Source organism: Scyliorhinus torazame, unplaced genomic scaffold, assembly GCF_047496885.1.
Source record: "Scyliorhinus torazame isolate Kashiwa2021f unplaced genomic scaffold, sScyTor2.1 scaffold_864, whole genome shotgun sequence".
NCBI lineage: Eukaryota > Metazoa > Chordata > Chondrichthyes > Carcharhiniformes > Scyliorhinidae > Scyliorhinus > Scyliorhinus torazame.
Genome location: NW_027308591.1, coordinates 2,740 through 26,874, shown reverse-complemented (window position 1 = coordinate 26,874; position 24,135 = coordinate 2,740). Strand labels below are relative to the sequence as shown.

Genomic DNA, 24,135 nt, shown 5'->3' with positions numbered 1-24,135 from the left:
TAGTCTAATTCGGTAGAGATAATTGTAAGTAAAGTGACAGTTTGGCCGTGTAAATGCAGTAAGTGTGAGTGAAAGATGTGATGTGTGGTGTGGACTGGGAGGGTGTACTGTTTTTAATCATACTTACCTGGCAGGGGTGAAACCATGATCAACAAGGTGGTTCGCCCAGGACGAGGCTAGCCCATTGCACTTCGGGTGTGCTGACGCCTGCGATGTCCCCAAATGCGGGATACTCGACTGCAAAATTTGTGATAGTGGGGGACTGCGTACGGAACTAAAATAGATTGATCCTTTTCTGGTCGAGCAACATGTTGGAAAGATCGCTCTAAAAACCTCTCCCGGAGCCAACAACAGGAGAGCATGGTAACACAGTGGTTAGCACAGAACATACAGTGCAGAATGAGGCCGTTCAGCCCATCCAGTCTGCACCGTCTCACTTCAGCCCTCACTTCTATCCTATCCCCTTAACCCATTAACCTCTCCTAAACTTTTTTCGACAATGAGGGCAGTTTAGCATGGCCAGTCCACATAACCTGCACTTCTTTGCACTGTGGGAGGACACCGCAGCACCTGGAGGAAACCCACGCAGACTCCGCACAGACAGTGACCCAGCGGCGAATCGAATCTGGCACCCTGGTGCTGTGAAGCCACGGTGCTATCCACTTCTGCTACCGTGCTGCCCTGCAGTTGCTTCACAGCTCCACGATCCCAGGTCCCATTCCCGGCTCTGTGGACTCTGCACATTCTCTGCGTGGCTTTCCTCCGGTTGCTCCCACAAGTCCCCAAAGGCATGCTGATAGGTAATTTGGACATTCTCAATTCTCCCGCTCTGTACCCGAACAGGCGCCGGATTGTGGCGACTAGTTGTTTTTCACAGTCACTTCATTGCAGTGTTAATGTAACCCTACTTGTGACGATAATCATTGTTATTATTACAATCAACATTTATGTGACTCGCAAATCCTCCTCATCAATTTCTTTCTATCCCCGTTGAGGAAATGTTAACTCTGTGTCGGGTGTGTGTGTGTCAGAGGTGTGTGTGTGCGTTGGGGTGATAGTGATTATCAAGAATGAGTGTGCGTGTGTTTTTCGTGGGGGGCTGGTGTGCTGGGTCTGTGCGTGTCAGATGGGTGTGTGCGAAAATGGCACATGGTGCAGTGGTTAGCACTGGGACAACGGCGCTGAGGACCCGGGTTTGAATCCTGGCCCAGGGTCACTGTCCGTGTGGAGTTTGCACATTCTCGCCGTGTCTGCGTGGGTTTCACCCCCACAACCCCAAGATGTGCAGGTTAGGTGGATTGGCCATGCTAAATTGCCCCTTAATTTAAAAAAATAACAAAATGATTGGGTGCTCCAAATTTAATAGAAAAAAGATGGGTGTAGGAGTGTCGGGGTAGTGTGTCTGTTTAGGGGCGGCATGGTGGCGCAGTGCTTAGCACTGTTCCCTCACGGCGTCGAAGACTAGAGTTCGATCCAGGACCCAGGTCATTGTCCATGAGGAGTTTGCACATTTTCCTCAGTGTTTGCGTGGGTCTCACCCTCACAACCCAAAGATGTACAGGCTAGGTGGATTGGCCACATCAAATTGCCAATAAATTGGAACATAAAATGAATTGGGTACTCTAAATTTATTTTTAAACAATATAGTGTGTGAGTGTGTGGTGATGCATGTGGGATGGGGTGCGTGCGTGGGGATGGGGGTGGGGAGCATGTCCCCATGAAGATTAACCTGACCCCACCCCCAAATAAACCTGCAAACATGCCTCTCAATAAACTGCCCATGACGCTAAAAAACCTCTCCTAGAGACAACAACCAATATCTTCGTGACTCCAAAAACCTCCTCATCAATCTTTCTATTTCCGTGTCAGAAAAGTTAATTGTTTCCTTGCTGAACAAAGATGGACAGACAAAGTTTTGAGAGAGAAAGTCTTCATTCCGGAAAACGGTCCATCGTTTGACTGACAGGTAGATAAGGGGCGGTTCACTTCCTTTTAAGGCCAATATGCAAATAGCATAGCGGACGTTTTAGGCAATGTGTTTCTTATAGAGAGGTATGTTCGACAATTTGTCAAAATCATTCAACAGAACTAGTCTAATTCGGTAGAGATAATTGTAAGTAAAGTGACAGTTTGGCCGTGTAAATGCAGTAAGTGTGAGTGAAAGATGTGATGTGTGGTGTGGACTGGGAGGGTGTACTGTTTTTAAGCATACTTACCTGGCAGGGGTGAAACCATGATCAAAAAGGTGGTTCGCTCAGGACGAGGCTAGCCCATTGCACTTCGGGTGTGCTGACGCCTGCGATGTCCCCAAATGCGGGATACTCGACTGCAAAATTTGTGGTAGTGGGGGACTGCGTTCGCGCTCTCCCCTGATTTACGAAACAAAAATAGATTGATCCTTTTCAGATCGAGCAACCTGTTGGAAGCATCGCCCTAAAAACCTCTCCAGGAGCCAACAACAGGGTAGCATGGTAACACAGTGGTTAGCATAGAACATGCAGTTCAGAATGAGGCCGTTCAGCCCATCCAGTCTGCACCGACCCACTTCAGCCCTCACTTCTATCCTATCCCATTAACCTCTCCTAAACTTTTTTCGACAATGAGGGCAGTTTAGCATGGCCAGTCCACATAACCTGCACTTCTTTGCACTGTGGGAGGACACCGCAGCACCTGGAGGAAACCCACGCAGACTCCGCACAGACAGTGACCCAGCGGCGAATCGAATCTGGCACCCTGGTGCTGTGAAGCCACGGTGCTATCCACTTCTGCTACCGTGCTGCCCTGCAGTTGCTTCACAGCTCCACGATCCCAGGTCCCATTCCCGGCTCTGTGGACTCTGCACATTCTCCACGTGTCTGCGTGGCTTTCCCCCGGTTGCTCCCACAAGTCCCCAAAGGCATGCTGATAGGTAATTTGGACATTCTCAATTCTCCCGCTCTGTACCCGAACAGGCGCCGGATTGTGGCGACTAGTTGTTTTTCACAGTAACTTCATTGCAGTGTTAATGTAAGCCTACTTGTGACGATAATCATTGTTTTTATTACAATCAACATCTTTGTGACTCTCAAATCCTCCTCATCAATTTCTTTCTATCCCCGTTGCAGAAATGTTAACTCAGTGTCGGGTGTGTGTGTTGGGTGATTGTGAGTATCAAGAATGAGTGTGTGTGTGTTTTTCGTGGGGGGCTGGTGTGCTGGGTCTGTGCGTGTCAGATGGGTGTGTGCGAAAGTGGCACATGGTGCAGTGGTTAGCACTGGGACAACGGCGCTGAGAACCCGGGTTTGAATCCTGGCCCAGGGTCACTGTCCGTGTGGAGTTTGCACATTCTCGCCGTGTCTGCGTGGGTTTCACCCCCACAACCCAAAAGATGTGCAGGTTAGGTGGATTGGCCATGCTAAATTGCCCCTTAATTTAAAAAAATAACAAAATGATTGGGTGCTCTAAATTTAAAAGAAAAAAGATGGGTGCAGGAGGGTCGGGGTAGTGTGTCTGTTTAGGGGCGGCATGGTGGCGCAGTGCTTAGCACTGTTCCCTCACGACGTCGAAGACCAGAGTTCGATCCAGGCCCCGGGTCATTGTCCATGAGGAGTTTGCACATTTTCCTCAGTGTTTGCGTGGGTCTCACCCTCACAACCCAAAGATGTACAGGCTAGGTGGATTGGCCACATCAAATTGCCAATAAATTGGAACATAAAATGAATTGGGTACTCTAAATTTATTTTTAAACAATATAGTGTGTGAGTGTGTGGTGATGCATGTGGGATGGGGTGCGTGCGTGGGGATGGGGGTGGGGAGCATGTCCCCATGAAGATTAACCTGACCCCGCCCCCAAATAAACCTGCAAACATGCCTCTCAATAAACTGCTCATGACGCTAAAAAACCTCTCCTAGAGGCAACAACCAATATCTTCGTGACTCCAAAAACCTCCTCATCAATCTTTCTATTTCTGTGTCAGAAAAGTTAATTTTTCCTTGCTGAATAAAGATGGACAGACAAAGTTTTGAGAGAGATAGTCTTCATTCCGGAAAACGGTCCATCGTTTGACTGATAGGTAGATAAGGGGCGGTTCACTTCCTTTTCAGGCCAATATGCAAATAGCATAGCGGACGTTTTAGGCAATGTGTTTCTTATAGAGAGGTATATTCGACAATTTGTCAAAATCACACAACAGAACTAGTCTAATTCGGTAGAGATAATTGTAAGTAAAGTGACAGTTTGGCCGTGTAAATGCAGTAAGTGTGAGTGAAAGATGTGATGTGTGGTGTGGACTGGGAGGGTGCACTGTTTTTAAGCATACTTACCTGGCAGGGGTGAAACCATGATCAACAAGGTGGTTCGCCCAGGACGAGACTAGCCCATTGCACTTCGGGTGTGCTGACGCCTGCGATGTCCCCAAATGCGGGATACTCGACTGCAAAATTTGTGGTAGTGGGGGACTGCGTTCGCGCTCTCCCCTGATTTACGGAACTAAAATAGATTGATCCTTTTCTGGTCGAGCAACATGTTGGAAAGATCGCTCTAAAAACCTCTCCCGGAGCCAACAACAGGAGAGCATGGTAACACAGTGGTTAGCACAGAACATACAGTGCAGAATGAGGCCGTTCAGCCCATCCAGTCTGCACCGTCTCACTTCAGCCCTCACTTCTATCCTATCCCCTTAACCCATTAACCTCTCCTAAACTTTTTTCGACAATGAGGGCAGTTTAGCATAGCCAGTCCACATAACCAGCACCTCTTTGCACTGTGGGAGGACACCGCAGCACCTGGAGGAAACCCACGCAGACTCCGCACAGACAGTGACCCAGCAGCGAATCGAATCTGGCACCGTGGCGCTGTGAAGCCACCGTGCTATCCACTTTTGCTACCCTGCTGCCCTGCTGTTGCTTCACAGCTCCACGATCCCAGGTCCCATTCCCGGCTCTGTGGACTCTGCACATTCTCTGCATGGCTTTCCTCCGGTTGCTCCCACAAGTCCCCAAAGGCATGCTGATAGGTAATTTGGACATTCTCAATTCTACCGCTCTGTACCCGAACAGGCGCCGGATTTTGGCGACTAGTTGTTTTTCACAGTCACTTCATTGCAGTGTTAATGTAAGCCTACTTGTGACGATAATCATTGTTATTATTACAATCAACATTTATGTGACTCGCAAATCCTCCTCATCAATTTCTTTCTAACCCCGTTGAGGAAATGTTAACTCTGTGTCGGGTGTGTGTGTGTCAGAGGTGTGTGTGTGCGTTGGGGTGATTGTGAGTATCAAGAATGAGTGTGCGTGTGTTTTTCGTGGGGGGCTGGTGTGCTGGGTCTGTGCGTGTCAGATGGGTGTGTGCGAAAATGGCACATGGTGCAGTGGTTAGCACTGGGACAACGGCGCTGAGGACCCGGGTTTGAATCCTGGCCCAGGGTCACTGTCCGTGTGGAGTTTGCACATTCTCGCCGTGTCTGCGTGGGTTTCACCCCCACAACCCAAAGATGTGCAGGTTAGGTGGATTGGCCATGCTAAATTGCCCCTTAATTTAAAAAAATAACAAAATGATTGGGTGCTCTAAATTTAAAAGAAAAAAGATGGGTGTAGGAGTGTCGGGGTAGTGTGTCTGTTTAGGGGCGGCATGGTGGCGCAGTGCTTAGCACTGTTCCCTCACGGCGTCGAAGACTAGAGTTCGATCCAGGACCCAGGTCATTGTCCATGAGGAGTTTGCACATTTTCCTCAGTGTTTGCGTGGGTCTCACCCTCACAACCCAAAGATGTACAGGCTAGGTGGATTGGCCACATCAAATTGCCAATAAATTGGAACATAAAATGAATTGGGTACTCTAAATTTATTTTTAAACAATATAGTGTGTGAGTGTGTGGTGATGCATGTGGGATGGGGTGCGTGCGTGGGGATGGGGGTGGGGAGCATGTCCCCATGAAGATTAACCTGACCCCACCCCCAAATAAACCTGCAAACATGCCTCTCAATAAACTGCTCATGACGCTAAAAAACCTCTCCTAGAGACAACAACCAATATCTTCGTGACTCCAAAAACCTCCTCATCAATCTTTCTATTTCCATGTCAGAAAAGTTAATTGTTTCCTTGCTGAACAAAGATGGACAGACAAAGTTTTGAGAGAGAAAGTCTTCATTCCGGAAAACGGTCCATCGGTTGACTGACAGGTAGATAAGGGGCGGTAGTGGTAGATTAAAACTTCCTTTTAAGGCCAATATGCAAATAGCATAGCGGACGTTTTAGGCAATGTGTTTCTTATAGAGAGGTATGTTCGACAATTTGTCAAAATCATACAACAGAACTAGTCTAATTCGGTAGAGATAATTGTAAGTAAAGTGACAGTTTGGCCGTGTAAATGCAGTAAGTGTGAGTGAAAGATGTGATGTGTGGTGTGGACTGGGAGGGTGTACTGTTTTTAAGCATACTTACCTGGCAGGGGTGAAACCATGATCAAAAAGGTGGTTCGCCCAGGACGAAGCTAGCCCATTGCACTTCGGGTGTGCTGACGCCTGCGATGTCCCCAAATGCGGGATACTCGACTGCAAAATTTGTGGTAGTGGGGGACTGCGTTCGCGCTCTCCCCTGATTTACGAAACAAAAATAGATTGATCCTTTTCAGATCGATCAACCTGTTGGAAGCATCGCCCTAAAAACCTCTCCAGGAGCCAACAACAGGGTAGCATGGTAACACAGTGGTTAGCATAGAACATGCAGTTCAGAATGAGGCCGTTCAGCCCATCCAGTCTGCACCGACCCACTTCAGCCCTCACTTCTATCCTATCCCATTAACCTCTCCTAAACTTTTTTCGACAATGAGGGCAGTTTAGCATGGCCAGTCCACATAACCTGCACTTCGTTGCACTGTGGGAGGACACCGCAGCACCTGGAGGAAACCCACCCAGACTCCGCACAGACAGTGACCCAGCGGCGAATCGAATCTGGCACCCTGGTGCTGTGAAGCCACGGTGCTATCCACTTCTGCTACCGTGCTACCCTGCAGTTGCTTCACAGCTCCACGATCCCAGGTCCCATTCCCGGCTCTGTGGACTCTGCACATTCTCCACGTGTCTGCGTGGCTTTCCCCCGGTTGCTCCCACAAGTCCCCAAAGGCATGCTGATAGGTAATTTGGACATTCTCAATTCTCCCGCTCTGTACCCGAACAGGCGCCGGATTGTGGCGACTAGTTGTTTTTCACAGTAACTTCATTGCAGTGTTAATGTAAGCCTACTTGTGACGATAATCATTGTTTTTATTACAATCAACATCTTTGTGACTCTCAAATCCTCCTCATCAATTTCTTTCTATCCCCGTTGCAGAAATGTTAACTCAGTGTCGGGTGTGTGTGTTGGGTGATTGTGAGTATCAAGAATGAGTGTGTGTGTGTTTTTCGTGGGGGGCTGGTGTGCTGGGTCTGTGCGTGTCAGATGGGTGTGTGCGAAAGTGGCACATGGTGCAGTGGTTAGCACTGGGACAACGGCGCTGAGAACCCGGGTTTGAATCCTGGCCCAGGGTCACTGTCCGTGTGGAGTTTGCACATTCTCGCCGTGTCTGCGTGGGTTTCACCCCCACAACCCAAAAGATGTGCAGGTTAGGTGGATTGGCCATGCTAAATTGCCCCTTAATTTAAAAAAATAACAAAATGATTGGGTGCTCTAAATTTAAAAGAAAAAAGATGGGTGCAGGAGGGTCGGGGTAGTGTGTCTGTTTAGGGGCGGCATGGTGGCGCAGTGCTTAGCACTGTTCCCTCACGACGTCGAAGACCAGAGTTCGATCCAGGCCCCGGGTCATTGTCCATGAGGAGTTTGCACATTTTCCTCAGTGTTTGCGTGGGTCTCACCCTCACAACCCAAAGATGTACAGGCTAGGTGGATTGGCCACATCAAATTGCCAATAAATTGGAACATAAAATGAATTGGGTACTCTAAATTTATTTTTAAACAATATAGTGTGTGAGTGTGTGGTGATGCATGTGGGATGGGGTGCGTGCGTGGGGATGGGGGTGGGGAGCATGTCCCCATGAAGATTAACCTGACCCCGCCCCCAAATAAACCTGCAAACATGCCTCTCAATAAACTGCTCATGACGCTAAAAAACCTCTCCTAGAGACAACAACCAATATCTTCGTGACTCCAAAAACCTCCTCATCAATCTTTCTATTTCTGTGTCAGAAAAGTTAATTGTTTCCTTGCTGAATAAAGATGGACAGACAAAGTTTTGAGAGAGATAGTCTTCATTCCGGAAAACGGTCCATCGTTTGACTGATAGGTAGATAAGGGGCGGTTCACTTCCTTTTCAGGCCAATATGCAAATAGCATAGCGGACGTTTTAGGCAATGTGTTTCTTATAGAGAGGTATATTCGACAATTTGTCAAAATCACACAACAGAACTAGTCTAATTCGGTAGAGATAATTGTAAGTAAAGTGACAGTTTGGCCGTGTAAATGCAGTAAGTGTGAGTGAAAGATGTGATGTGTGGTGTGGACTGGGAGGGTGCACTGTTTTTAAGCATACTTACCTGGCAGGGGTGAAACCATGATCAACAAGGTGGTTCGCCCAGGACGAGGCTAGCCCATTGCACTTCGGGTGTGCTGACGCCTGCGATGTCCCCAAATGCGGGATACTCGACTGCAAAATTTGTGGTAGTGGGGGACTGCGTTCGCGCTCTCCCCTGATTTACGGAACTAAAATAGATTGATCCTTTTCTGGTCGAGCAACATGTTGGAAAGATCGCTCTAAAAACCTCTCCCGGAGCCAACAACAGGAGAGCATGGTAACACAGTGGTTAGCACAGAACATACAGTGCAGAATGAGGCCGTTCAGCCCATCCAGTCTGCGCCGTCTCACTTCAGCCCTCACTTCTATCCTATCCCCTTAACCCATTAACCTCTCCTAAACTTTTTTCGACAATGAGGGCAGTTTAGCATAGCCAGTCCTCATAACCAGCACCTCTTTGCACTGTGGGAGGACACCGCAGCACCTGGAGGAAACCCACGCAGACTCCGCACAGACAGTGACCCAGCAGCGAATCGAATCTGGCACCGTGGCGCTGTGAAGCCACCGTGCTATCCACTTCTGCTACCCTGCTGCCCTGCTGTTGCTTCACAGCTCCACGATCCCAGGCCCCATTCCCGGCTCTGTGGACTCTGCACATTCTCTGCGTGGCTTTCCTCCGGTTGCTCCCACAAGTCCCCAAAGGCATGCTGATAGGTAATTTGGACATTCTCAATTCTCCCGCTCTGTACCCGAACAGGCGCCGGATTTTGGCGACTAGTTGTTTTTCACAGTCACTTCATTGCAGTGTTAATGTAAGCCTACTTGTGACGATAATCATTGTTATTATTACAATCAACATTTATGTGACTCGCAAATCCTCCTCATCAATTTCTTTCTATCCCCGTTGAGGAAATGTTAACTCTGTGTCGGGTGTGTGTGTGTCAGAGGTGTGTGTGTGCGTTGGGGTGATTGTGAGTATCAAGAATGAGTGTGCGTGTGTTTTTCGTGGGGGGCTGGTGTGCTGGGTCTGTGCGTGTCAGATGGGTGTGTGCGAAAATGGCACATGGTGCAGTGGTTAGCACTGGGACAACGGCGCTGAGGACCCGGGTTTGAATCCTGGCCCAGGGTCACTGTCCGTGTGGAGTTTGCACATTCTCGCCGTGTCTGCGTGGGTTTCACCCCCACAACCCAAAGATGTGCAGGTTAGGTGGATTGGCCATGCTAAATTGCCCCTTAATTTAAAAAAATAACAAAATGATTGGGTGCTCTAAATTTAAAAGAAAAAAGATGGGTGTAGGAGTGTCGGGGTAGTGTGTCTGTTTAGGGGCGGCATGGTGGCGCAGTGCTTAGCACTGTTCCCTCACGGCGTCGAAGACTAGAGTTCGATCCAGGACCCAGGTCATTGTCCATGAGGAGTTTGCACATTTTCCTCAGTGTTTGCGTGGGTCTCACCCTCACAACCCAAAGATGTACAGGCTAGGTGGATTGGCCACATCAAATTGCCAATAAATTGGAACATAAAATGAATTGGGTACTCTAAATTTATTTTTAAACAATATAGTGTGTGAGTGTGTGGTGATGCATGTGGGATGGGGTGCGTGCGTGGGGATGGGGGTGGGGAGCATGTCCCCATGAAGATTAACCTGACCCCACCCCCAAATAAACCTACAAACATGCCTCTCAATAAACTGCTCATGACGCTAAAAAACCTCTCCTAGAGACAACAACCAATATCTTCGTGACTCCAAAAACCTCCTCATCAATCTTTCTATTTCCGTGTCAGAAAAGTTAATTGTTTCCTTGCTGAACAAAGATGGACAGACAAAGTTTTGAGAGAGAAAGTCTTCATTCCGGAAAACGGTCCATCGTTTGACTGACAGGTAGATAAGGGGCGGTTCACTTCCTTTTAAGGCCAATATGCAAATAGCATAGCGGACGTTTTAGGCAATGTGTTTCTTATAGAGAGGTATGTTCGACAATTTGTCAAAATCATACAACAGAACTAGTCTAATTCGGTAGAGATAATTGTAAGTAAAGTGACAGTTTGGCCGTGTAAATGCAGTAAGTGTGAGTGAAAGATGTGATGTGTGGTGTGGACTGGGAGGGTGTACTGTTTTTACGCATACTTACCTGGCAGGGGTGAAACCATGATCAAAAAGGTGGTTCGCCCAGGACGAGGCTAGCCCATTGCACTTCGGGTGTGCTGACGCCTGCGATGTCCCCAAATGCGGGATACTCGACTGCAAAATTTGTGGTAGTGGGGGACTGCGTTCGCGCTCTCCCCTGATTTACGAAACAAAAATAGATTGATCCTTTTCAGATCGAGCAACCCGTTGGAAGCATCGCCCTAAAAACCTCTCCAGGAGCCAACAACAGGGTAGCATGGTAACACAGTGGTTAGCATAGAACATGCAGTTCAGAATGAGGACTTCAGCCCATCCAGTCTGCACCGACCCACTTCAGCCCTCACTTCTATCCTATCCCATTAACCTCTCCTAAACTTTTTTCGACAATGAGGGCAGTTTAGCATGGCCAGTCCACATAACCTGCACTTCTTTGCACTGTGGGAGGACACCGCAGCACCTGGAGGAAACCCACGCAGACTCCGCACAGACAGTGACCCAGCGGCGAATCGAATCTGGCACATTGGTGCTGTGAAGCCACGGTGCTATCCACTTCTGCTACCGTGCTGCCCTGCAGTTGCTTCACAGCTCCACGATCCCAGGTCCCATTCCCGGCTCTGTGGACTCTGCACATTCTCCACGTGTCTGCGTGGCTTTCCTCCGGTTGCTCCCACAAGTCCCCAAAGGCATGCTGATAGGTAATTTGGACATTCTCAATTCTCCCGCTCTGTACCCGAACAGGCGCCGGATTGTGGCGACTAGTTGTTTTTCACAGTAACTTCATTGCAGTGTTAATGTAAGCCTACTTGTGACGATAATCATTGTTTTTATTACAATCAACATCTTTGTGACTCTCAAATCCTCCTCATCAATTTCTTTCTATCCCCGTTGCAGAAATGTTAACTCAGTGTCGGGTGTGTGTGTTGGGTGATTGTGAGTATAAAGAATGAGTGTGTGTGTGTTTTTCGTGGGGGGCTGGTGTGCTGGGTCTGTGCGTGTCAGATGGGTGTGTGCGAAAGTGGCACATGGTGCAGTGGTTAGCACTGGGACAACGGCGCTGAGAACCCGGGTTTGAATCCTGGACCAGGGTCACTGTCCGTGTGGAGTTTGCACATTCTCGCCGTGTCTGCGTGGGTTTCACCCCCACAACCCAAAAGATGTGCAGGTTAGGTGGATTGGCCATGCTAAATTGCCCCTTAATTTAAAAAAATAACAAAATGATTGGGTGCTCTAAATTTAAAAGAAAAAAGATGGGTGCAGGAGGGTCGGGGTAGTGTGTCTGTTTAGGGGCGGCATGGTGGCGCAGTGCTTAGCACTGTTCCCTCACGGCGTCGAAGACCAGAGTTCGATCCAGGCCCCGGGTCATTGTCCATGAGGAGTTTGCACATTTTCCTCAGTGTTTGCGTGGGTCTCACCCTCACAACCCAAAGATGTACAGGCTAGGTGGATTGGCCACATCAAATTGCCAATAAATTGGAACATAAAATGAATTGGGTACTCTAAATTTATTTTTAAACAATATAGTGTGTGAGTGTGTGGTGATGCATGTGGGATGGGGTGCGTGCGTGGGGATGGGGGTGGGGAGCATGTCCCCATGAAGATTAACCTGACCCCGCCCCCAAATAAACCTGCAAACATGCCTCTCAATAAACTGCTCATGACGCTAAAAAACCTCTCCTAGAGACAACAACCAATATCTTCGTGACTCCAAAAACCTCCTCATCAATCTTTCTATTTCTGTGTCAGAAAAGTTAATTGTTTCCTTGCTGAATAAAGATGGACAGACAAAGTTTTGAGAGAGATAGTCTTCATTCCGGAAAACGGTCCATCGTTTGACTGATAGGTAGATAAGGGGCGGTTCACTTCCTTTTCAGGCCAATATGCAAATAGCATAGCGGACGTTTTAGGCAATGTGTTTCTTATAGAGAGGTATATTCGACAATTTGTCAAAATCATACAACAGAACTAGTCTAATTCGGTAGAGATAATTGTAAGTAAAGTGACAGTTTGGCCGTGTAAATGCAGTAAGTGTGAGTGAAAGATGTGATGTGTGGTGTGGACTGGGAGGGTGTACTGTTTTTAAGCATACTTACCTGGCAGGGGTGAAACCATGATCAACAAGGTGGTTCGCCCAGGACGAGGCTAGCCCATTGCACTTCGGGTGTGCTGACGCCTGCGATGTCCCCAAATGCGGGATACTCGACTGCAAAATTTGTGGTAGTGGGGGACTGCGTTCGCGCTCTCCCCTGATTTACGGAACTAAAATAGATTGATCCTTTTCTGGTCGAGCAACATGTTGGAAAGATCGCTCTAAAAACCTCTCCCGGAGCCAACAACAGGAGAGCATGGTAACACAGTGGTTAGCACAGAACATACAGTGCAGAATGAGGCCGTTCAGCCCATCCAGTCTGCACCGTCTCACTTCAGCCCTCACTTCTATCCTATCCCCTTAACCCATTAACCTCTCCTAAACTTTTTTCGACAATGAGGGCAGTTTAGCATAGCCAGTCCACATAACCAGCACCTCTTTGCACTGTGGGAGGACACCGCAGCACCTGGAGGAAACCCACGCAGACTCCGCACAGACAGTGACCCAGCAGCGAATCGAATCTGGCACCGTGGCGCTGTGAAGCCACCGTGCTATCCACTTTTGCTACCCTGCTGCCCTGCTGTTGCTTCACAGCTCCACGATCCCAGGTCCCATTCCCGGCTCTGTGGACTCTGCACATTCTCTGCGTGGCTTTCCTCCGGTTGCTCCCACAAGTCCCCAAAGGCATGCTGATAGGTAATTTGGACATTCTCAATTCTCCCGCTCTGTACCCGAACAGGCGCCGGATTTTGGCGACTAGTTGTTTTTCACAGTCACTTCATTGCAGTGTTAATGTAAGCCTACTTGTGACGATAATCATTGTTATTATTACAATCAACATTTATGTGACTCGCAAATCCTCCTCATCAATTTCTTTCTATCCCCGTTGAGGGAATGTTAACTCTGTGTCGGGTGTGTGTGTGTCAGAGGTGTGTGTGTGCGTTGGGGTGATTGTGAGTATCAAGAATGAGTGTGCGTGTGTTTTTCGTGGGGGGCTGGTGTGCTGGGTCTGTGCGTGTCAGATGGGTGTGTGCGAAAATGGCACATGGTGCAGTGGTTAGCACTGGGATAACGGCGCTGAGGACCCGGGTTTGAATCCTGGCCCAGGGTCACTGTCCGTGTGGAGTTTGCACATTCTCGCCGTGTCTGCGTGGGTTTCACCCCCACAACCCAAAGATGTGCAGGTTAGGTGGATTGGCCATGCTAAATTGCCCCTTAATTTAAAAAAATAACAAAATGATTGGGTGCTCTAAATTTAAAAGAAAAAAGATGGGTGTAGGAGTGTCGGGGTAGTGTGTCTGTTTAGGGGCGGCATGGTGGCGCAGTGCTTAGCACTGTTCCCTCACGGCGTCGAAGACTAGAGTTCGATCCAGGACCCAGGTCATTGTCCATGAGGAGTTTGCACATTTTCCTCAGTGTTTGCGTGGGTCTCACCCTCACAACCCAAAGATGTACAGGCTAGGTGGATTGGCCACATCAAATTGCCAATAAATTGGAACATAAAATGAATTGGGTACTCTAAATTTATTTTTAAACAATATAGTGTGTGAGTGTGTGGTGATGCATGTGGGATGGGGTGCGTGCGTGGGGATGGGGGTGGGGAGCATGTCCCCATGAAGATTAACCTGACCCCACCCCCAAATAAACCTACAAACATGCCTCTCAATAAACTGCTCATGACGCTAAAAAACCTCTCCTAGAGACAACAACCAATATCTTCGTGACTCCAAAAACCTCCTCATCAATCTTTCTATTTCCGTGTCAGAAAAGTTAATTGTTTCCTTGCTGAACAAAGATGGACAGACAAAGTTTTGAGAGAGAAAGTCTTCATTCCGGAAAACGGTCCATCGTTTGACTGACAGGTAGATAAGGGGCGGTTCACTTCCTTTTAAGGCCAATATGCAAATAGCATAGCGGACGTTTTAGGCAATGTGTTTCTTATAGAGAGGTATGTTCGACAATTTGTCAAAATCATACAACAGAACTAGTCTAATTCGGTAGAGATAATTGTAAGTAAAGTGACAGTTTGGCCGTGTAAATGCAGTAAGTGTGAGTGAAAGATGTGATGTGTGGTGTGGACTGGGAGGGTGTACTGTTTTTAAGCATACTTACCTGGCAGGGGTGAAACCATGATCAAAAAGGTGGTTCGCCCAGGACGAGGCTAGCCCATTGCACTTCGGGTGTGCTGACGCCTGCGATGTCCCCAAATGCGGGATACTCGACTGCAAAATTTGTGGTAGTGGGGGACTGCGTTCGCGCTCTCCCCTGATTTACGAAACAAAAATAGATTGATCCTTTTCAGATCGAGCAACCCGTTGGAAGCATCGCCCTAAAAACCTCTCCAGGAGCCAACAACAGGGTAGCATGGTAACACAGTGGTTAGCATAGAACATGCAGTTCAGAATGAGGCCGTTCAGCCCATCCAGTCTGCACCGACCCACTTCAGCCCTCACTTCTATCCTATCCCATTAACCTCTCCTAAACTTTTTTCGACAATGAGGGCAGTTTAGCATGGCCAGTCCACATAACCTGCACTTCTTTGCACTGTGGGAGGACACCGCAGCACCTGGAGGAAACCCACGCAGACTCCGCACAGACAGTGACCCAGCGGCGAATCGAATCTGGCACCCTGGTGCTGTGAAGCCACGGTGCTATCCACTTCTGCTACCGTGCTGCCCTGCAGTTGCTTCACAGCTCCACGATCCCAGGTCCCATTCCCGGCTCTGTGGACTCTGCACATTCTCCACGTGTCTGCGTGGCTTTCCTCCGGTTGCTCCCACAAGTCCCCAAAGGCATGCTGATAGGTAATTTGGACATTCTCAATTCTCACGCTCTGTACCCGAACAGGCGCCGGATTGTGGCGACTAGTTGTTTTTCACAGTAACTTCATTGCAGTGTTAATGTAAGCCTACTTGTGACGATAATCATTGTTTTTATTACAATCAACATCTTTGTGACTCTCAAATCCTCCTCATCAATTTCTTTCTATCCCCGTTGCAGAAATGTTAACTCAGTGTCGGGTGTGTGTGTTGGGTGATTGTGAGTATCAAGAATGAGTGTGTGTGTGTTTTTCGTGGGGGGCTGGTGTGCTGGGTCTGTGCGTGTCAGATGGGTGTGTGCGAAAGTGGCACATGGTGCAGTGGTTAGCACTGGGACAACGGCGCTGAGAACCCGGGTTTGAATCCTGGCCCAGGGTCACTGTCCGTGTGGAGTTTGCACATTCTCGCCGTGTCTGCGTGGGTTTCACCCCCACAACCCAAAAGATGTGCAGGTTAGGTGGATTGGCCATGCTAAATTGCCCCTTAATTTAAAAAAATAACAAAATGATTGGGTGCTCTAAATTTAAAAGAAAAAAGATGGGTGCAGGAGGGTCGGGGTAGTGTGTCTGTTTAGGGGCGGCATGGTGGCGCAGTGCTTAGCACTGTTCCCTCACGGCGTCGAAGACCAGAGTTCGATCCAGGCCCCGGGTCATTGTCCATGAGGAGTTTGCACATTTTCCTCAGTGTTTGCGTGGGTCTCACCCTCACAACCCAAAGATGTACAGGCTAGGTGGGTTGGCCACATCAAATTGCCAATAAATTGGAACATAAAATGAATTGGGTACTCTAAATTTATTTTTAAACAATATAGTGTGTGAGTGTGTGGTGATGCATGTGGGATGGGGTGCGTGCGTGGGGATGGGGGTGGGGAGCATGTCCCCATGAAGATTAACCTGACCCCGCCCCCAAATAAACCTGCAAACATGCCTCTCAATAAACTGCTCATGACGCTAAAAAACCTCTCCTAGAGACAACAACCAATATCTTCGTGACTCCAAAAACCTCCACATCAATCTTTCTATTTCTGTGTCAGAAAAGTTAATTGTTTCCTTGCTGAATAAAGATGGACAGACAAAATTTTGAGAGAGATAGTCTTCATTCCGGAAAACGGTCCATCGTTTGACTGATAGGTAGATAAGGGGCGGTTCACTTCCTTTTCAGGCCAATATGCAAATAGCATAGCGGACGTTTTAGGCAATGTGTTTCTTATAGAGAGGTATATTCGACAATTTGTCAAAATCATACAACAGAACTAGTCTAATTCGGTAGAGATAATTGTAAGTAAAGTGACAGTTTGGCCGTGTAAATGCAGTAAGTGTGAGTGAAAGATGTGATGTGTGGTGTGGACTGGGAGGGTGTACTGTTTTTAAGCATACTTACCTGGCAGGGGTGAAACCATGATCAACAAGGTGGTTCGCCCAGGACGAGGCTAGCCCATTGCACTTCGGGTGTGCTGACGCCTGCGATGTCCCCAAATGCGGGATACTCGACTGCAAAATTTGTGGTAGTGGGGGACTGCGTTCGCGCTCTCCCCTGATTTACGGAACTAAAATAGATTGATCCTTTTCTGGTCGAGCAACATGTTGGAAAGATCGCTCTAAAAACCTCTCCCGGAGCCAACAACAGGAGAGCATGGTAACACAGTGGTTAGCACAGAACATACAGTGCAGAATGAGGCCGTTCAGCCCATCCAGTCTGCACCGTCTCACTTCAGCCCTCACTTCTATCCTATCCCCTTAACCCATTAACCTCTCCTAAACTTTTTTCGACAATGAGGGCAGTTTAGCATAGCCAGTCCACATAACCAGCACCTCTTTGCACTGTGGGAGGACACCGCAGCACCTGGAGGAAACCCACGCAGACTCCGCACAGACAGTGACCCAGCAGCGAATCGAATCTGGCACCGTGGCGCTGTGAAGCCACCGTGCTATCCACTTTTGCTACCCTGCTGCCCTGCTGTTGCTTCACAGCTCCACGATCCCAGGTCCCATTCCCGGCTCTGTGGACTCTGCACATTCTCTGCGTGGCTTTCCTCCGGTTGCTCCCACAAGTCCCCAAAGGCATGCTGATAGGTAATTTGGACATTCTCAATTCTCCCGCTCTGTACCCGAACAGGCGCCGGATTTTGGCGACTAGTTGTTTTTCACAGTCACTTCATTGCAGTGTTAATGTAAGCCTACTTGTGACGATAATCATTGTTATTATTACAATCAACATTTATGTGACTCGCAAATCCTCCTCATCAATTTCTTTCTATCCCCGTTGAGGGAATGTTAACTCTGTGTCGGGTGTGTGTGTGTCAGAGGTGTGTGTGTGCGTTGGGGTGATTGTGAGTATCAAGAATGAGTGTGCGTGTGTTTTTCGTGGGGGGCTGGTGTGCTGGGTCTGTGCGTGTCAGATGGGTGTGTGCGAAAATGGCACATGGTGCAGTGGTTAGCACTGGGATAACGGCGCTGAGGACCCGGGTTTGAATCCTGGCCCAGGGTCACTGTCCGTGTGGAGTTTGCACATTCTCGCCGTGTCTGCGTGGGTTTCACCCCCACAACCCAAAGATGTGCAGGTTAGGTGGATTGGCCATGCTAAATTGCCCCTTAATTTAAAAAAATAACAAAATGATTGGGTGCTCTAAATTTAAAAGAAAAAAGATGGGTGTAGGAGTGTCGGGGTAGTGTGTCTGTTTAGGGGCGGCATGGTGGCGCAGTGCTTAGCACTGTTCCCTCACGGCGTCGAAGACTAGAGTTCGATCCAGGACCCAGGTCATTGTCCATGAGGAGTTTGCACATTTTCCTCAGTGTTTGCGTGGGTCTCACCCTCACAACCCAAAGATGTACAGGCTAGGTGGATTGGCCACATCAAATTGCCAATAAATTGGAACATAAAATGAATTGGGTACTCTAAATTTATTTTTAAACAATATAGTGTGTGAGTGTGTGGTGATGCATGTGGGATGGGGTGCGTGCGTGGGGATGGGGGTGGGGAGCATGTCCCCATGAAGATTAACCTGACCCCACCCCCAAATAAACCTACAAACATGCCTCTCAATAAACTGCTCATGACGCTAAAAAACCTCTCCTAGAGACAACAACCAATATCTTCGTGACTCCAAAAACCTCCTCATCAATCTTTCTATTTCCGTGTCAGAAAAGTTAATTGTTTCCTTGCTGAACAAAGATGGACAGACAAAGTTTTGAGAGAGAAAGTCTTCATTCCGGAAAACGGTCCATCGTTTGACTGACAGGTAGATAAGGGGCGGTTCACTTCCTTTTAAGGCCAATATGCAAATAGCATAGCGGACGTTTTAGGCAATGTGTTTCTTATAGAGAGGTATGTTCGACAATTTGTCAAAATCATACAACAGAACTAGTCTAATTCGGTAGAGATAATTGTAAGTAAAGTGACAGTTTGGCCGTGTAAATGCAGTAAGTGTGAGTGAAAGATGTGATGTGTGGTGTGGACTGGGAGGGTGTACTGTTTTTAAGCATACTTACCTGGCAGGGGTGAAACCATGATCAAAAAGGTGGTTCGCCCAGGACGAGGCTAGCCCATTGCACTTCGGGTGTGCTGACGCCTGCGATGTCCCCAAATGCGGGATACTCGACTGCAAAATTTGTGGTAGTGGGGGACTGCGTTCGCGCTCTCCCCTGATTTACGAAACAAAAATAGATTGATCCTTTTCAGATCGAGCAACCCGTTGGAAGCATCGCCCTAAAAACCTCTCCAGGAGCCAACAACAGGGTAGCATGGTAACACAGTGGTTAGCATAGAACATGCAGTTCAGAATGAGGCCGTTCAGCCCATCCAGTCTGCACCGACCCACTTCAGCCCTCACTTCTATCCTATCCCATTAACCTCTCCTAAACTTTTTTCGACAATGAGGGCAGTTTAGCATGGCCAGTCCACATAACCTGCACTTCTTTGCACTGTGGGAGGACACCGCAGCACCTGGAGGAAACCCACGCAGACTCCGCACAGACAGTGACCCAGCGGCGAATCGAATCTGGCACCCTGGTGCTGTGAAGCCACGGTGCTATCCACTTCTGCTACCGTGCTGCCCTGCAGTTGCTTCACAGCTCCACGATCCCAGGTCCCATTCCCGGCTCTGTGGACTCTGCACATTCTCCACGTGTCTGCGTGGCTTTCCTCCGGTTGCTCCCACAAGTCCCCAAAGGCATGCTGATAGGTAATTTGGACATTCTCAATTCTCACGCTCTGTACCCGAACAGGCGCCGGATTGTGGCGACTAGTTGTTTTTCACAGTAACTTCATTGCAGTGTTAATGTAAGCCTACTTGTGACGATAATCATTGTTTTTATTACAATCAACATCTTTGTGACTCTCAAATCCTCCTCATCAATTTCTTTCTATCCCCGTTGCAGAAATGTTAACTCAGTGTCGGGTGTGTGTGTTGGGTGATTGTGAGTATCAAGAATGAGTGTGTGTGTGTTTTTCGTGGGGGGCTGGTGTGCTGGGTCTGTGCGTGTCAGATGGGTGTGTGCGAAAGTGGCACATGGTGCAGTGGTTAGCACTGGGACAACGGCGCTGAGAACCCGGGTTTGAATCCTGGCCCAGGGTCACTGTCCGTGTGGAGTTTGCACATTCTCGCCGTGTCTGCGTGGGTTTCACCCCCACAACCCAAAAGATGTGCAGGTTAGGTGGATTGGCCATGCTAAATTGCCCCTTAATTTAAAAAAATAACAAAATGATTGGGTGCTCTAAATTTAAAAGAAAAAAGATGGGTGCAGGAGGGTCGGGGTAGTGTGTCTGTTTAGGGGCGGCATGGTGGCGCAGTGCTTAGCACTGTTCCCTCACGGCGTCGAAGACCAGAGTTCGATCCAGGCCCCGGGTCATTGTCCATGAGGAGTTTGCACATTTTCCTCAGTGTTTGCGTGGGTCTCACCCTCACAACCCAAAGATGTACAGGCTAGGTGGGTTGGCCACATCAAATTGCCAATAAATTGGAACATAAAATGAATTGGGTACTCTAAATTTATTTTTAAACAATATAGTGTGTGAGTGTGTGGTGATGCATGTGGGATGGGGTGCGTGCGTGGGGATGGGGGTGGGGAGCATGTCCCCATGAAGATTAACCTGACCCCGCCCCCAAATAAACCTGCAAACATGCCTCTCAATAAACTGCTCATGACGCTAAAAAACCTCTCCTAGAGACAACAACCAATATCTTCGTGACTCCAAAAACCTCCACATCAATCTTTCTATTTCTGTGTCAGAAAAGTTAATTGTTTCCTTGCTGAATAAAGATGGACAGACAAAATTTTGAGAGAGATAGTCTTCATTCCGGAAAACGGTCCATCGTTTGACTGATAGGTAGATAAGGGGCGGTTCACTTCCTTTTCAGGCCAATATGCAAATAGCATAGCGGACGTTTTAGGCAATGTGTTTCTTATAGAGAGGTATATTCGACAATTTGTCAAAATCATACAACAGAACTAGTCTAATTCGGTAGAGATAATTGTAAGTAAAGTGACAGTTTGGCCGTGTAAATGCAGTAAGTGTGAGTGAAAGATGTGATGTGTGGTGTGGACTGGGAGAGTGTACTGTTTTTAAGCATACTTACCTGGCAGGGGTGAAACCATGATCAACAAGGTGGTTCGCCCAGGACGAGGCTAGCCCATTGCACTTCGGGTGTGCTGACGCCTGCGATGTCCCCAAATGCGGGATACTCGACTGCAAAATTTGTGGTAGTGGGGGACTGCGTTCGCGCTCTCCCCTGATTTACGGAACTAAAATAGATTGATCCTTTTCTGGTCGAGCAACATGTTGGAAAGATCGCTCTAAAAACCTCTCCCGGAGCCAACAACAGGAGAGCATGGTAACACAGTGGTTAGCACAGAACATACAGTGCAGAATGAGGCCGTTCAGCCCATCCAGTCTGCACCGTCTCACTTCAGCCCTCACTTCTATCCTATCCCCTTAACCCATTAACCTCTCCAAAACTTTTTTCGACAATGAGGGCAGTTTAGCATAGCCAGTCCACATAACCAGCACCTCTTTGCACTGTGGGAGGACACCGCAGCACCTGGAGGAAACCCACGCAGACTCCGCACAGACAGTGACCCAGCAGCGAATCGAATCTGGCACCGTGGCGCTGTGAAGCCACCGTGCTATCCACTTTTGCTACCCTGCTGCCCTGCTGTTGCTTCACAGCTCCACGATCCCAGGTCCCATTCCCGGCTCTGTGGACTCTGCACATTCTCTGCATGGCTTTCCTCCGGTTGCTCCCACAAGTCCCCAAAGGCATGCTGATAGGTAATTTGGACATTCTCAATTCTCCCGCTCTGTACCCGAACAGGCGCCGGATTTTGGCGACTAGTTGTTTTTCACAGTCACTTCATTGCAGTGTTAATGTAAGCCTACTTGTGACGATAATCATTGTTATTATTACAATCAACATTTATGTGACTCGCAAATCCTCCTCATCAATTTCTTTCTATCCCCGTTGAGGAAATGTTAACTCTGTGTCGGGTGTGTGTGTGTCAGAGGTGTGTGTGTGCGTTGGGGTGATTGTGAGTATCAAGAATGAGTGTGCGTGTGTTTTTCGTGGGGGGCTGGTGTGCTGGGTCTGTGCGTGTCAGATGGGTGTGTGCGAAAATGGCACATGGTGCAGTGGTTAGCACTGGGACAACGGCGCTGAGGACCCGGGTTTGAATCCTGGCCCAGGGTCACTGTCCGTGTGGAGTTTGCACATTCTCGCCGTGTCTGCGTGGGTTTCACCCCCACAACCCAAAGATGTGCAGGTTAGGTGGATTGGCTATGCTAAATTGCCCCTTAATTTAAAAAAATAACAAAATGATTGGGTGCTCTAAATTTAAAAGAAAAAAGATGGGTGTAGGAGTGTCGGGGTAGTGTGTCTGTTTAGGGGCGGCATGGTGGCGCAGTGCTTAGCACTGTTCCCTCACGGCGTCGAAGACTAGAGTTCGATCCAGGACCCAGGTCATTGTCCATGAGGAGTTTGCACATTTTCCTCAGTGTTTGCGTGGGTCTCACCCTCACAACCCAAAGATGTACAGGCTAGGTGGATTGGCCACATCAAATTGCCAATAAATTGGAACATAAAATGAATTGGGTACTCTAAATTTATTTTTAAACAATATAGTGTGTGAGTGTGTGGTGATGCATGTGGGATGGGGTGCGTGCGTGGGGATGGGGGTGGGGAGCATGTCCCCATGAAGATTAACCTGACCCCACCCCCAAATAAACCTACAAACATGCCTCTCAATAAACTGCTCATGACGCTAAAAAACCTCTCCTAGAGACAACAACCAATATCTTCGTGACTCCAAAAACCTCCTCATCAATCTTTCTATTTCCGTGTCAGAAAAGTTAATTGTTTCCTTGCTGAACAAAGATGGACAGACAAAGTTTTGAGAGAGAAAGTCTTCATTCCGGAAAACGGTCCATCGTTTGACTGACAGGTAGATAAGGGGCGGTTCACTTCCTTTTAAGGCCAATATGCAAATAGCATAGCGGACGTTTTAGGCAATGTGTTTCTTATAGAGAGGTATGTTCGACAATTTGTCAAAATCATACAACAGAACTAGTCTAATTCGGTAGAGATAATTGTAAGTAAAGTGACAGTTTGGCCGTGTAAATGCAGTAAGTGTGAGTGAAAGATGTGATGTGTGGTGTGGACTGGGAGGGTGTACTGTTTTTAAGCATACTTACCTGGCAGGGGTGAAACCATGATCAACAAGGTGGTTCGCCCAGGACGAGGCTAGCCCATTGCACTTCGGGTGTGCTGACGCCTGCGATGTCCCCAAATGCGGGATACTCGACTGCAAAATTTGTGGTAGTGGGGGACTGCGTTCGCGCTCTCCCCTGATTTACGGAACTAAAATAGATTGATCCTTTTCTGGTCGAGCAACATGTTGGAAAGATCGCTCTAAAAACCTCTCCCGGAGCCAACAACAGGAGAGCATGGTAACACAGTGGTTAGCACAGAACATACAGTGCAGAATGAGGCCGTTCAGCCCATCCAGTCTGCACCGTCTCACTTCAGCCCTCACTTCTATCCTATCCCCTTAACCCATTAACCTCTCCTAAACTTTTTTCGACAATGAGGGCAGTTTAGCATAGCCAGTCCACATAACCAGCACCTCTTTGCACTGTGGGAGGACACCGCAGCACCTGGAGGAAACCCACGCAGACTCCGCACAGACAGTGACCCAGCAGCGAATCGAATCTGGCACCGTGGCGCTGTGAAGCCACCGTGCTATCCACTTTTGCTACCCTGCTGCCCTGCTGTTGCTTCACAGCTCCACGATCCCAGGTCCCATTCCCGGCTCTGTGGACTCTGCACATTCTCTGCGTGGCTTTCCTCCGGTTGCTCCCACAAGTCCCCAAAGGCATGCTGATAGGTAATTTGGACATTCTCAATTCTCCCGCTCTGTACCCGAACAGGCGCCGGATTTTGGCGACTAGTTGTTTTTCACAGTCACTTCATTGCAGTGTTAATGTAAGCCTACTTGTGACGATAATCATTGTTATTATTACAATCAACATTTATGTGACTCGCAAATCCTCCTCATCAATTTCTTTCTATCCCCGTTGAGGGAATGTTAACTCTGTGTCGGGTGTGTGTGTGTCAGAGGTGTGTGTG

The 24,135-nt window shown here is 48.3% G+C and overlaps 11 non-coding genes and 1 pseudogene across 11 annotated transcripts; all 12 read left to right on the top strand.

Annotated features, from left to right (window-relative positions):
* Window positions 1–119: 119 nt before the first annotated feature.
* Window positions 120–295, top strand: LOC140406800 (U1 spliceosomal RNA; annotated as a pseudogene).
* A 1,913-nt stretch (window positions 296–2,208) lies between these two features.
* Window positions 2,209–2,372, top strand: LOC140406778 (U1 spliceosomal RNA). Its single transcript, XR_011939292.1, has one exon. It is a non-coding gene; the product is annotated as a U1 spliceosomal RNA (small nuclear RNA).
* A 1,922-nt stretch (window positions 2,373–4,294) lies between these two features.
* On the top strand, window positions 4,295–4,458 carry LOC140406789 (U1 spliceosomal RNA). Its single transcript, XR_011939301.1, has one exon. It is a non-coding gene; the product is annotated as a U1 spliceosomal RNA (small nuclear RNA).
* Window positions 4,459–6,414: 1,956 nt separating this feature from the next.
* Window positions 6,415–6,578, top strand: LOC140406766 (U1 spliceosomal RNA). The gene has a single exon (XR_011939281.1). It is a non-coding gene; the product is annotated as a U1 spliceosomal RNA (small nuclear RNA).
* Window positions 6,579–8,501: 1,923 nt separating this feature from the next.
* LOC140406773 (U1 spliceosomal RNA) lies at window positions 8,502–8,665 on the top strand. The gene has a single exon (XR_011939287.1). It is a non-coding gene; the product is annotated as a U1 spliceosomal RNA (small nuclear RNA).
* Window positions 8,666–10,609: 1,944 nt separating this feature from the next.
* Window positions 10,610–10,773, top strand: LOC140406801 (U1 spliceosomal RNA). Its single transcript, XR_011939312.1, has one exon. It is a non-coding gene; the product is annotated as a U1 spliceosomal RNA (small nuclear RNA).
* A 1,922-nt stretch (window positions 10,774–12,695) lies between these two features.
* LOC140406772 (U1 spliceosomal RNA) lies at window positions 12,696–12,859 on the top strand. The gene has a single exon (XR_011939286.1). It is a non-coding gene; the product is annotated as a U1 spliceosomal RNA (small nuclear RNA).
* A 1,944-nt stretch (window positions 12,860–14,803) lies between these two features.
* On the top strand, window positions 14,804–14,967 carry LOC140406790 (U1 spliceosomal RNA). The gene has a single exon (XR_011939302.1). It is a non-coding gene; the product is annotated as a U1 spliceosomal RNA (small nuclear RNA).
* A 1,923-nt stretch (window positions 14,968–16,890) lies between these two features.
* Window positions 16,891–17,054, top strand: LOC140406770 (U1 spliceosomal RNA). Its single transcript, XR_011939285.1, has one exon. It is a non-coding gene; the product is annotated as a U1 spliceosomal RNA (small nuclear RNA).
* Window positions 17,055–18,998: 1,944 nt separating this feature from the next.
* LOC140406777 (U1 spliceosomal RNA) lies at window positions 18,999–19,162 on the top strand. The gene has a single exon (XR_011939291.1). It is a non-coding gene; the product is annotated as a U1 spliceosomal RNA (small nuclear RNA).
* Window positions 19,163–21,085: 1,923 nt separating this feature from the next.
* LOC140406769 (U1 spliceosomal RNA) lies at window positions 21,086–21,249 on the top strand. The gene has a single exon (XR_011939284.1). It is a non-coding gene; the product is annotated as a U1 spliceosomal RNA (small nuclear RNA).
* Window positions 21,250–23,193: 1,944 nt separating this feature from the next.
* LOC140406768 (U1 spliceosomal RNA) lies at window positions 23,194–23,357 on the top strand. Its single transcript, XR_011939283.1, has one exon. It is a non-coding gene; the product is annotated as a U1 spliceosomal RNA (small nuclear RNA).
* The last annotated feature ends 778 nt before the right edge of the window (window positions 23,358–24,135 follow it).